The sequence below is a fragment of the Heterocephalus glaber genome, unplaced genomic scaffold (genome assembly GCF_053883595.1).
Source record: "Heterocephalus glaber isolate CG9 unplaced genomic scaffold, H.glaber_assembly_v1.0 deba00001577, whole genome shotgun sequence".
Taxonomy (NCBI): domain Eukaryota; kingdom Metazoa; phylum Chordata; class Mammalia; order Rodentia; family Bathyergidae; genus Heterocephalus; species Heterocephalus glaber.
This window is the reverse complement of record NW_028258358.1, coordinates 21,734,693-21,747,284: the sequence shown is the minus strand read 5'-3', so window position 1 is coordinate 21,747,284 and position 12,592 is coordinate 21,734,693. Positions and strand designations below refer to the sequence as shown.

General features: G+C 37.4%; 1 pseudogene; it reads right to left on the bottom strand.

Moving 5' to 3' along the window:
• Nucleotides 1–11,382: 11,382 nt before the first annotated feature.
• Nucleotides 11,383–11,940, bottom strand: LOC101697760 (GTP-binding protein Rit1 pseudogene; annotated as a pseudogene).
• Between the last annotated feature and the right edge of the window lie 652 nt (nt 11,941–12,592).

Sequence of the window (12,592 nt, the reverse complement as noted above, 5' to 3'; positions counted from 1 at the left end):
TTAAATGACAGTCATTTAAGTTCATGTTACAATAATTTAGAAAATGGATCAGATTGTGTAATGAAATAGCAGAAGAAATAGCATGAGATTGACTGGATAAAACAATAGGTATTGAGTTAGAATTGATATTTTTACTTTTGTGGTATGTGAAAGAATAAAGAAACCAAAAGTGACTGCTGGTGTTATGATTAACCATGTATGAAGGTATATATTTTTTTACTGATTTTGAATGAAAAATGAATTTTAAAAAATGTGGAAGAAATAAACATTTTATTTTTGATAACTTAAGGTATTGATGAATTAATCTATAAGTTCTGAAAAACAGACAACAAAGAAAAATATCCCTGCAGTAAATATAAAAATATTTCAATTTTTATATATGAATATCATTTAATATAATACAATAATTTAAAAGCATCATAATTTACTTGTGGCAAATGTTATTGTAAGAAGTTTTAGAGTCTGTAAACTGCAGTGGATTAAAACTAAGAATAAGCCCTTGTCTTTTTAATCAAATATTAATGTTCTTATTCCCCAAAGCTGGCTGTTGAGCTTTTATTAGATTTAAAGTTTACCAAAATGATCACTTCAAGAAGTGATTTTTGTTATGAGGCATGTACAAGGACAAAGTCCAATTTTGATTTAGTGATTTTTATCCAAGATTTCATTGTAGCATAGGTCATGATAATATGTGAAGAAAATATATTAAATCACTCCTTGACTACCCTTTCTCATGTCTCATGAAAATATGTACTTACACCAAGTTGTTCATCTTTGAGATATGTGTCAAAATAGCTTTGTGGAAGAAAGAAAGTAAGATGGAAAACAAAGTGTCTGACTATACAACATTGCAATTAGAGATAGGGGAAGTAGCAGCATCTTTTTGAAAAGAAAGAATAATACAAAATAGAACTCAAGTCATTTTAATTATGTACTTATAAAACTGAATAACATTAACTGCTCTTAAATCTTAAACATATTTTAAAAATTAACTATACTGATAAATTTCAGTTAATTACAGAGCTCAGATTTTTGGTTCTCATATCAAGACTTTAAAGTAGTGGCCCGGAATGGCTTAATAGATTCCGGATCAGTGCAGAGCCACAGAACTCTGTACCTAAATGTTACCTATCATGGAAATGTAAGACTCTCTGCCACTGACTTGAAATTATTAGTTTTATCTTTGAGTTTGTGCTTGGAAGTGAAGCCCATAGAACTGTGCTGCAGGCATGGTTGGCTTTGCTCATGCACTCTCTTGCCTTCTACTCTCCCCTGTCTGTCCAGATTAGGGTCTGGCTGTTCTCTGGATGCCACAGGGTTTTCCAACCTCTCCATCCCTCTGACTGCCTCTTACTGCAGCTGCCCTCTGAGTGACGGACACTGGAATAAAGCAAGAGAAGGTACAGGCGCAAAAGGGTAAGGTACTGGTTAGGCCACATTCTACCATTTGTGGGACATGATTATGGGTCAAGGGAAGGTTAAGATGTGCCACATAGAGCCACAACCTTTTGGAGTGAGGCACTCCATGGTCCTCAGAAGGCTGAACTGGCAGTGCAAAAGGTTTTCAGTGGAGATTAGTAGGTTAAGACTACTCTGAACCTAGTACTGAGTGTGTCCCAGTAGGGAGTTATGAAGTTGGATGCTGGGAACCTGTGTGGGTCCGTAATAGCTTTGGAAATATCTTCATAACTAAGAGAGAATAACATTAAACAATAAAAGTCAGAATAAGCGAAGAGAGAGTAAGAGAGAGAAACAAAAATATACATGGAGAGAGAAACAGGGAGACAGAGTCAGCGAGACAGAGGATGAGTAAGGAAAAATATTCATATTTCTGTTCTCTTAAGCAGAAATTTTCTTTCTCTTTTTCCAGCAGATATCTCTTAGATTTTCATTTTGCACCAACTGGTAATAGCTCTGTTATTCATGGGAAAAGACAATTCTAAGTATCACATAATACTGTGTGTAGCACTGTGTAGCTTTGAAAGATTTATACGTATTTAAAAATTCACAATCTTCTTGTAAATTGGTGAAGTGTGCTATTCCTTGTACTGTGACTTAAGGAAGTCTGGATCCATGCCTGCTTAGCACATTCATACTTTCTAAGTATACATAGATAGATAAGATAGATAGATAGATAGATAGATAGATAGATAGATAGATAGATATAGATATAGATATATATCTGTGCATTGAATGAGGAAATGAAAGAATTAATCCTTTGTTAATAATGTAGAATTAGTTAGTGTAAAATATATATTATCCAAATTTATTAGTGCTGTAACAGATAACAGAAATGAAGTATCATGATCACTATGTTCCTTTATAACAATTTCCTGCACCTGATTTGGCTTTTAAAAAAATTGGAAGGTAAATATTGTACTTTTCTTTGTTTTCTTTCCCTTTGTTATTATTATTTTTTTTTTGCAATAAGGTCTCTCTGTGTAGCTCAGGCTGTCCTAGAACTTGCAGTGATCTTCTTAGCTCTTCCTCCTAAATGCTAGGATTACAGATGTGCACTTCCATGCCTGATCCTGGATCTAATTTTATGTTTGAGGGTCACTGATGTTTCAAGAATTTGAATGATTTAAGACTCATCCTGCCTATAAAAAGGAAGAGAATGACAGATTCAGAAATGGAGATAAAAGACAAAATTGAGACTAAAAGCAGGGAGACAGAGAGACAGATGGAAAGGCTTCACTTGTATGCAGCTCTGTAGGCACTGTTGTTTTCTGTGCCTGGGTAGGGAAGGGGCAGATGTAAAGCCATCTGAATTCCTTATCCTGTTTCTGGGGAGTGTGACTGAGAGGGAGAGGGAGAAAGAACAGTGCCAGTTATGGATTTCTGGTTAACAATGTTCTGTCCTTTTTTCAGCACACAGATTGGTTTGCACTTGCTGATTTATCTCTTCTTCACTATGGACAGCACTGATGTACTCACCAGGACCCCAGTCCTCCTCAGTGCCCAGGAAAACAAGGAGAATCTAATCTGAAATTTCTCACAAATGATTTTTCAGAAATAATTTAAAACTCATAAATTTATACAAAGAGTAAGAAATCTACTCATAATTTTGCCCGTATAGTTGTTAGGGGGAAAATAAAATATGAATTTACTTGCAACTAAGTAAGATCTGTATTCCTGAGGTTATGCTGATATAGGATTGGGTAAAGATCTTGCAGCAAACAAGAACTATAATAAAATTTGGCCATTACAATACAAAGTTCTCCTGGATGGAAAAATATTGCAGAACTTGACAACAAGGGAATTAAAGGAACAGATTTTAAAGCAGTTGGAAGCAGGAGTGGCAGCCTTGGTAACCCAGAATTTAAGGCAACAGGGAAGTGTCTTGGAACCAAAGTGGAGCCATGTGAGGTTTGAGGATGAACAGAAAGAAGAAAGAGAATGTTCCAAATACGTGAGAGACCAAAAATATAAATAACTTCAGGAACCAAATAAAAGAGGCAGAAACAGGGAAGTGACTCTATGGAAATCATAAGGAATTCTGGGTAAGGAGGAAGACAGGAGGAGAAAATAAAATTTATCAAGTTCTGATATATATATATATATATATATATATATATATATATAGTTATGGATGTGGATATGGATAGATAGCTATGTATATGTTTATATGCCAGTACCCCAAGATGATTGCAAATACAATGCACTACAAATATGTCTGAGTAATTCTTTCTAAGGAAAAGAAACATATGAAGGTGCAATTAACATATTGCAAAATATAATCAAAGAAAAATAACACATTCCATTGATTAGGTACAATTAATGAAATTTTATTTTGCGTTTATTGCTTTGGTGCTATATATTACTCTGTTTTAGTAATCCAAAAGTAGTTCACTAAATGACTAGTTTAGAAGTCAACTCTGATTAAAGAAAAAATGTGGTAAAATAGAGACGATGGCTTTAATTTATTATCTTTTATCATAAACATATAAAATATAAAATATAAGCTAATTTTAAAACAGAAAACTATGACAAGAGAATTTAACATATTATGGGATGCTGAATTTCAAGCAGTACAATTAATTTATTATTTCATGCATTCAGTCATCCTGTTAACAAATATTAATTGTAACATGAGTTGAGGTATATGCAAGGATCAACACGACAGATTATAAAATAAATATAGCCATAATTTTATCCTAATATTTCTAAATCATATAATTTGCAATGTTACTCCAATTAAAATATATGTTCTTCACTTAAATCAAATTTCTGGATATTTGTAATATCTTGCTTTATACCTTGGCCCTTGACTTAGTGTTTATAAAGAAAGTAAGAAATTGTCTTCATTTGGGAAATTAAGTGCACTAGGGGAAAAAACATTCAAATGAACATGGGGGATTTTACCTTTCTGTGTATTACTTACTTTACTTAATAAAATGACTTCAAATGATAGTATTCAATTCTCATTGCTCATTATATAGATTGAGTTTAATCTATATAGATTTTTTAAATCACAGTGTACAGTACAAATATGCACAGTTAAATTTTAAAAGATGCAATTTTTGTGGATATAAAACTATTTTTCTTGCAATAAAACATATCAGATAATTTTATAAAAATAAATATCTGATATTTAATGTTTCAACTTTGCCACTTACTGTTTTTCTGACCTAGAATGATAGCATAATGCAAAAATTAGCACCACCAGGAATAATCTATGCAGTACTTGTATGCAATTGTTTTGCTAGGATATTGTTTTCATGTTAAAAAGTTTCAAATAAAATTAAACTTTTAATTTTAAAATGTTTTTATGTGACTGAAACTTTATTTGCCAAATTAGTAATTGTGTTATGTATTATATTTAATTTAAGGAATTTATAGTGTTGTCTTCAAAGGAAGACTACTGTGCATCAATGTAATCACAAATTAAAAGAATTAGTGTTACAACTATATTTGTTATAGTTTAGATCCAAAATGTTCCTTAAAATTTCCATGTGTTCAGGTGGGACATTTGAAAGGTGACATTTGGGGGCCTTATACTCATCAGTGGTTTAATCCATTGATAAATTCCTGGCACAATGCACTGTTAGGAGCTGGAACCTCCTTGAAGGTGGGTCACAGGGAATATCACCTTCTGTGACTCCTCTCCTCTTACTCTGCTTCATGGTTGCCATGGGGTGCAACATCTTCCTATGCCGGGCCATTCCACTGTGATATTTCTGCCTTGGAGCCAGTTAACCATGGACTGACTCCCTGAAAACCATGAGTCAAATTAATCCTTTAAATTGTGTCAGGTATTATGTTTCAGCAATGACAAATCTGATTAATGTATCATTGTATAGTATCATCCAAAGAAGCTTCATCAAGATGTGATCCAAACAGAGTTTTATGGGGTAAAAGGGGGTATTAGAATTAAAATTCAATAAATGTAGATAGTACTAGAAACCAGATTGTGTCCAATAAGCTGAGATTTAAAATATTTTTGAAGGGTAAATGAAGAAATCTGTCAGTGGCATATGTCATTTGTCAAGAATTATAGTCTGAAGTCATATTTATTTCTATAAATCAGTGGTTCAGTTTAGACTAGCTCCTATCCTTATGAGAATTTAGTTTAAAAGATCTTCAGGATGTTTTTCCTCACCAAAATCATTGTTTTGGAATGTCCACAAGTTAATAGATTTATCATCAGAGCAATAAGCACAAACTGAATCACAAAGTAGGGCCATTTTTGTCAACTTCATTTCACAGTAATTATTACTATTCAAGGGAATTCTTCATGATATTTAAACTTTGTAAAATGATTACACACACACACACACACACACACTGATGCAATAACACTCCAGAAATATACCTTTATCTCTTGAAATACAGTTTAAGACTTTTGGACTATGCCTTGAGCAGGACCCAGTGGTGAGGGATGATGAGTGTGTATCAGTTTGTCATACCATGTCAGGTATGTAATTGGAAAATCTTATTTTATAGATGAGGAGACTGAAGAACTGATGATAAACACCTTCTCCAAGCTCACATGGAAAGGAAACTGGATCCTTGAATTGAACCAAGAAGGAAAATCTCAAAAGAACTTGCTTCCTACCATTATCCAATGCCAACAAATGAAATTGGATGAAGTATATAAAGTACAAAATGGTATAGAAAGAAATAAAGGGTGAATAGTGCATCTGTTAGAATAAATAATAATTTCTACACTAGAATTTAAAATTCCTACATGGTGGAATTTGTGTGTTAGTGTGAAGTTATGTTTTCAGATGTAATCAAACTTTAGAAAGAAATATTATTACTTAATCAAATGTATAATGACTTTCTGTATCAAAAGATATTATTTATAAAAATGGGTTCTAAAACCATATGTACAAGAAGTTTATTCAAGAGAATTAATAACAAATACTAACTGAATAAGTTAGAGAAAAGGATTGCACAGTGAATGAGTATGCTGTCTTGATTTACTGAAGCTGCCAGTCACTAACAGCCCCATCTCAGACAATTCATTATTACCTCTCATTTCAGCAGCTCAAAGTTTGATTTCCTATGTCAAATGGGCAATATATGTTCACTCTTCCTAGGAAATTCCTACTTGATTGACTGACAGGACACATTGGGTTGTCATGCAGAAGATCTCAATGTAGAAACCAGAATTAAAGAAATAGATTTTAAAATTGTATAATGATGCAAAAGACTTAAATCTTATATAATAGATAATTTAGGAAATAATTAACATGTAACAAGTTTTCACCAGTCATACCTTTTTTTGCTATAACTTCATAAATTTGTAATTTTTGATAGAAAAAAGACCTAAAAATTTTCTTCTATGATATAACTTTTTGCTGCCTGCTGCACAAGCACAAGGACCTGAGTTCGATTCCCAGTACACACACACAAAATATATATATATAATTAATCTATTTGAAATATAGAATGTCTATGTTAGAAGCACATTTTTTTATAATGAAATCAATTTTAAATTATTCATGTCCAAAGGAACTTATGTAATTTTAACTGAGTCAATTCCTTTTTTTTCCAATAAGTTTATTGGTACATTTTAAGTATACAATACAGTTACATTCATCATTGGGATCTTGTACCTTTACATGGTGTATCTTTGTTCCTATTTTTTCCCCAATCCCATGCCCTCCCTTCAACCCCTCCACTCTTCCCTATTTACAAAGACTTTGTTTCCATTTTTTTCTTTTCTCATATATTTTCTTTTAACTTCTTTCTTTCCCCTACCCCTCCCACTTCCCCTACTCCTTTAGACCTCTTCTTCCTATTTCATAATATCAATTATACATTTTGATCCTTATTTATACTTTTTTTTTATACCAAACTATTCAGTTTTCACACATGTGTCCTATTTATTTCACTTAAGAGTATGGCCTCAACGTGCATCCACTTAGGTATACATGTCTATAGTTTTTTGTTATTTATGGCTGAGTAGTACTCCATTTTATAAAAAAAAAAAAAAAACACATCTTCTTTATCCAGTCTCCAGTTGATGGGCAATTGGGCTGTTTCCAATTTTTAGCTATTACAAACTGTGCCACTACAAACATGGGTGAGCATATATCACTGTGGTATGATTCTTTTGATTCTTTGGGGGAGATACCCAGCAGAAGAATAGCTGGGTCACATGGGACCTCTAATCCTAGTTGTTTGAGGTATCTCCATATTGATTTCCACAGTATAGGGGCAGGGAGGGTTAGCTCAGTGGTTCCACAGTGGTTGCACCAGTCTACACTCCCACCAACAGTGGAGAAGGGTTTCCTTTTCCCTACAACCCTGCCAGCATTTGTTATTGGTTGATTTCTTGATAGCAGCCATTCTTTTTCAGGTAAAGTGGAATCTCAGAATTGTTTTCATCTGCATCTCTCAAATGACCAGTGACGTTGATCATTTTTTCATATGTTTATTTTCTGCTTTTAATTCTTTGTCTGAGAAATATCTGTTCATTTAAGATTCCCATTTTTGAATTGGGTCTTTATATCTTGGGGCCTGAATTTTTTGAGTTCTTTATATATTCTAGATAGTAGAATTTTGTCTGAGGAACAGCTGGTAAAAATTTTCCCCACATAGTAGGTTGTCTCTTAGCTCTGTTGGTGGTTTCTCTTGCAGTGCAGAAGCTTTTTAATAAGATAAAATCCAAGTTGCTGTTTCTTTCTGCTAGTTCCCATGCTAGTGAGGATTTATTCATAAAGTTTTTCCTGTGCCAGTGTCTTCAAGAGTTCTACCTAACTTATCTTCCAGCAAGTGTAGTGTTTCTGTTTTAATATTTAGATCTTTTTTTTTTTTTTTTGGTACCAGGGATTGAACTCGAGTCCTTCTGCTTATGAGGCAGGCGGCGGGACCACTGAGCTAAATCCCTGGCCCAATATTTAGATCTTTAATCCACTTTGATTATAGTTTAGTGCATGGTGAAAGATGACAGTCTAGTTTTAAATTTTGGCAGTTGAAATCCAGTTTTCCAACACCATTTATCAAAGAGGTTATCTTTCCTCCAGTGAGAATGGTTGGCTCCTTTGTCAAAGATGAGGTACCTGGGAATGTCTGGAGTTGTTTCTGTATCTTGCAATTTATTCCAGTGATCCTCAGGTCTGTTTCTTTGCCACTATCATGCTGTTTTTATCACAATGACTTTGTAGTATAGTTTCAAGTTGGGGATTGTGATACCCTCTGCCATGTCTCTGTTGCCTAGAATTTCTTTTGTTATTCTAGGTCTCTTCTGGTTCCAAATGAATTTTCGAATTGTTTTCTCTATTTCTGTGAAATATACTGTTGGAATTTCAATTGGCATTGCATTGAATCTCTATAGCAGTTTTGGAAGTATGGCCATTTTCAATATATTGGTTTTTCCTACCCAGGAACAAGGGATGTCTTTCAATTTTTTAAATCCTCTTTGATCTCTTTTTTTCAGAGTGTTGTATTTCTAGAAGTCTAGTGCCGTAATTGTAGAGGTCTTTTGCTTCCTTTGTTAGATTGATTCCTAGATATTTCATTTTTTGGGATGCATTTATGAAAGGGATTGTTTCCTCAATTTCTCTCTCAGTGAGTCTGTTATTTGGGTACAAGAAGGCTATTGATTTTTGAGTTATTATCTTGTATCCAGCTACTTTACTGAATTTGATTATTAAGTCTAGAAGACATTTTTTTTTTTAAGTTTTGTACTGTGTCATGCAAACTGTCTTCATATACAAGTGCATAAGGGAAAAACTTCTCCATTCTTCCCAAACATCACAGTAAGGCCCATTTTTGCTAATACATCACAAAGTTAAAACAAATGTCCCCTTCTGAATTCTGAACAGCTAATTGTAGACACTAGCTTTTCAATGTTTTGTTTTGGTTTTTAGTCTAGGCTGGCCTTGAACTCATGATACTCCTGCCTCAGCCTCCCCAGGGTGAGGATTACAGGCATGGACCCCCATGACCAGCTTGGTTTTTTGAATAATCTTGTCTTACAGATCTGTATGGACATGAATAGTTCCAGTGCTTTTTCAACTCATTCCTGAATTTCTCTCTTTGAAGTTCCAGGTGGTAATTAATTTTAATGCCCACAGAGTGGAAAAAGTGGATTAGAGCTCATAAATTACCTACACTCAGAATAAAGCTGTGACTTGCACGTTATACCTGACACCATCTAGCAGTTTTCTTCAGCACCATCCAAGGGACTAGTTCATCTAAGGAGCAAACACGTGACAATGACACTCTCAAAATCCCAGACTGGTTGCTTCTATATGCCGTACATGTTCACCTCTTACAGACCCTTTGGGGTGGAAATGGTCTCCCCTGCCTTGATTATCTTCAAGAATTATACAGTTGACACTTCCTTGCTGGGTGTAATGACCTAAGTCATCGGTGATGAGAAGCTGAGGCACTGAATGTGAAGGGTCCTGAACCAGTTTAAATGAGGTGTAATATCACAGTGGAACTGTGCTGTGTTTCTTTTCTGCTTCCTGCTCCTGGTATAGTGGTTCCTGTGAGACCTATGGACTCAGCTCCTGGCTCTCACTTCTGAATGGGCTGAGCACCTGAAAGAGGGCTGATCTGCTACCAAGTGTCTCAGGAGTTTCACAAGGGACCACTACTCAGAGCTAAAAACGTTCTAGCGGTCACTTTTCTACACTGATTTATATATATAAAAAAAAAACCCACAATAATCCTGTCCTCCTGCCTTTAATAGCAATGGAAAAGAGCAAGTTGGGCTGGGTGCTTTTTCAGGGGTGTCACAGCAAGTCGCCTGAGAGTTGAAAGGCAATAAAGCTGCTTCAGTGACATTGCTACTCTAGGGGAGGTGCCGCCCTCAGCCCTTCTGCGTGCACAGGCATAGATCGCAGCTTTTTTTTTTTTTCAGACAGGGTCTCACTATGTTCTTCAGGCTGGCCTTGAACTCGAGGCCACCCTCCTGCCTCAGCCTCCCCTATGCTGAGATTACAGAAGAATGCCACCTGGCCACATGCTCCCTTAGAACCCTGAGCCTAATGACTCTGGAGGTCAAGGAAGCACATACATAACATATTCAAGCTCCTGGTTATCTCCTCTGTACAGAAGATGCAGTCAGTCAAATGCGGGCCCTAAAAAGCACTTTGCCAGGCCTAAGTCCTCTAAGAGCACAGAGAGGGAGCACTGGGAAGCAGTCTGCACTGAGTGTGCGTCCATGTGGACACAGGCCTGCTCACAGAACTGGCTGTCCCAGCTTAGGATTCGAACAAGGCTTAGCAAGCCAGTAAAGGCTCCCAAGCATTTGCCTTTGAAGGGAAAGAAAGCCAAATCCTTAAAAAGCCTCTAGGAGAAAGTATCACTGTGGCTCGGACCCGCCTGGGCAAGTGTGCCTTTCTCAGCAAAGCCAGGCTCCTTTGGCTCAAAGCAGGGCCCCACTTCCCCTCTCCTGCTCCAGTCTGCAGCAGGAGCCAGCTCCTCAGCTCTCTGCTGGGCTTGGTGGGTGCTGATCTTTTCAGCACTGATTTCTCTAGGCGCTCTCATGTCTCCAGGAAGGGCTTGTGAGAAGCAGGCCCAGGCCCTGCTCTGGCAGTCCCAGGAACTGAGGCAAAGGCAGACAGGGCCCCACTGTGCACTTGCTCACACACACAGGCCCTGCACACTCTCCTGGGGTGAACAACTCCTGTGGATTAATATCAGCAACATGACCCCAACAGTGGCAGATCAAATCCTAGTGTGACAATTGCAAAGCAGACAGCGCTCTGCTGGTTAATAAATCAGAATCAACTAAGAAACAGTACTTTAAATACCACATCTCTGAAAACCCCGCCGAGCAGCGTCCCCCTTGTCAGGTACTTTTAGAATAGCAGTCATTACCAGGAGAAAGAGCAGGCACCACAGTCACTACAGCAGGTGGGGGTGGGGGAGCTCAGAGCAAGCTCTGCAGCTCACAGGGAAGCGTTTTGCACCTCCTCAAGTCACTGGATCCTTCTTCTTCTGGAATGGGGACTTCAACCTCTTCCAAACACTGCTTCTGGGTTTAGATTTTTCTCCATCGCCTGTACTGCCTCCTTTTCTTTCCTACTGATTTCCTGGACAAATGCATGGAAAACATCATCAACGTAGTAGCAGTATGCAGCAAAAGTCTCGAAAAATGAAACCGCTGAATTCTCGGACCAGAGCCAACCCTTCTTCCTTGGTGATCTGTCTTAGCTGTTTCAAGTCTGACTTGTTTCCCCAGAGAACCACAGGCATGTCATCTGTGCACCGAACTAGATAAATAAGCTGTTTAAACTCCCAAACTTCATGGAAACTCCTGCGATCCATGACAGAGTAGCAGATGATGAACCCTTCTCCTGCCCTCATGTACTGATCCTGCATGGCTGTGAACTCTGCCTGTCCAGCTCTATCAAAGATGTCCAGATTGGCAGGCTAGTCATCAATACGGATCTGGATTTTATAAGCATCTTCCCCTCAAAAAGAATCATCTTTTGAAGATGATTCCACTCAACTTCTTTCAAGTGTCCAAATTTCCTCAGCAATACTGATAAATCCATTGAAAGATGTAAGCTGGCCCGGGCTTTTAGCTCAGGGCTTCCACCGCCTCCCCAGAAAGAGCAAGGACCTGAGTTTGTTCACGGTACAATGGTGGGGTCATGGGCTGGGAATCGGTGGCTGATGAACTGCATGGTCATAGCCCTCTTCCCGACGCTGCTGGCGCCCGGCATCACCAGTTTGTACTCGCGGGAGACCATGGCCAGGCAGCTACAGCTGCTTCCCCCGGGCCCAGCTCCAGCCCGAGCAGGAAGCGCCTCCGAGAAGAGCAGGTGGCAGCGAAGAGCAAACCCCCAGCAGGTCCACCACCTCCCGGGTCCTGGCTCTCAGGGAAAGGACAGACTTGGATGCCCCAGGCGGCTGCACAAAGCAGGCAGAAAGATGGCATTGCCCTTGCCCCAGCAAGAGGACCAGGCCTAGAAGACTTTTGGTAGAGTTGTTGGGGTCTTCTATATAGAGGATCATGTCATCTGCAAATAATGACAATTTGACTTCTTCATTTCCTATCTTTATTCTTTTTATTTCTTTCTCTTGCCTAATTGCTGTGGCTAATGTTTCCAAAACTATATTGAACAGGAGTGGTGATAGTGGACATCCTTTTCTTGTTCCTGATTTTAGTGTGAAGGAT